At 51.1% G+C, this 1402-nt stretch overlaps 1 non-coding gene across 1 annotated transcript in view; it reads right to left on the bottom strand.

Annotated features, from left to right (window-relative positions):
- LOC126151239 (small subunit ribosomal RNA) overlaps window positions 1-1402 on the bottom strand; it is a 1909-nt gene extending 507 nt beyond the window's left edge. The window contains exon 1 of the ribosomal RNA XR_007531867.1: window positions 1-1402. This exon is cut by the window's left edge and continues 507 nt beyond it. This is a non-coding gene — a ribosomal RNA (small subunit ribosomal RNA).

Here is a 1402-nt window from a genome sequence, read left to right as displayed (position 1 = left end):
CAAATCGCTCCACCAACTAAGAACGGCCATGCACCACCACCCACCGAATCAAGAAAGAGCTATCAATCTGTCAATCCTTCCGGTGTCCGGGCCTGGTGAGGTTTCCCGTGTTGAGTCAAATTAAGCCGCAGGCTCCACTCCTGGTGGTGCCCTTCCGTCAATTCCTTTAAGTTTCAGCTTTGCAACCATACTTCCCCCGGAACCCAAAAGCTTTGGTTTCCCGGAGGCTGCCCGCCGAGTCATCGGAGGAACTGCGGCGGATCGCTGGCTGGCATCGTTTATGGTTAGAACTAGGGCGGTATCTGATCGCCTTCGAACCTCTAACTTTCGTTCTTGATTAATGAAAACATACTTGGCAAATGCTTTCGCTTCTGTTCGTCTTGCGACGATCCAAGAATTTCACCTCTAACGTCGCAATACGAATGCCCCCGCCTGTCCCTATTAATCATTACCTCGGGTTCCGAAAACCAACAAAATAGAACCGAGGTCCTATTCCATTATTCCATGCACACAGTATTCAGGCGGGCTTGCCTGCTTTAAGCACTCTAATTTGTTCAAAGTAAACGTGCCGGCCCACCCAGACACTCAATAAAGAGCACCTTGGTAGGATTTCAACGGGGTCCGCCTCGGGACGCACGAACACGCACGAGGCGGTCGCACGCCTTCGGCTCGCCCCACCGGCAGGACGTCCCACGATACATGCCAGTTAAACACCGACGGGCGGTGAACCAACAGCGTGGGACACAAATCCAACTACGAGCTTTTTAACCGCAACAACTTTAATATACGCTATTGGAGCTGGAATTACCGCGGCTGCTGGCACCAGACTTGCCCTCCAATAGATACTCGTTAAAGGATTTAAAGTGTACTCATTCCGATTACGGGGCCTCGGATGAGTCCCGTATCGTTATTTTTCGTCACTACCTCCCCGTGCCGGGAGTGGGTAATTTGCGCGCCTGCTGCCTTCCTTGGATGTGGTAGCCGTTTCTCAGGCTCCCTCTCCGGAATCGAACCCTGATTCCCCGTTACCCGTTACAACCATGGTAGGCGCAGAACCTACCATCGACAGTTGATAAGGCAGACATTTGAAAGATGCGTCGCCGGTACGAGGACCGTGCGATCAGCCCAAAGTTATTCAGAGTCACCAAGGCAAACGGACCGGACGAGCCGACCGATTGGTTTTGATCTAATAAAAGCGTCCCTTCCATCTCTGGTCGGGACTCTGTTTGCATGTATTAGCTCTAGAATTACCACAGTTATCCAAGTAACGTGGGTACGATCTAAGGAACCATAACTGATTTAATGAGCCATTCGCGGTTTCACCTTAATGCGGCTTGTACTGAGACATGCATGGCTTAATCTTTGAGACAAGCATATGACTACTGGCAGGATCAACCAGGGA

Source organism: Schistocerca cancellata, unplaced genomic scaffold, assembly GCF_023864275.1.
Source record: "Schistocerca cancellata isolate TAMUIC-IGC-003103 unplaced genomic scaffold, iqSchCanc2.1 HiC_scaffold_1046, whole genome shotgun sequence".
In the NCBI taxonomy this organism is placed as follows: Eukaryota; Metazoa; Arthropoda; class Insecta; order Orthoptera; family Acrididae; genus Schistocerca; species Schistocerca cancellata.
This window is presented reverse-complemented; position numbering and strand designations above follow the sequence as displayed.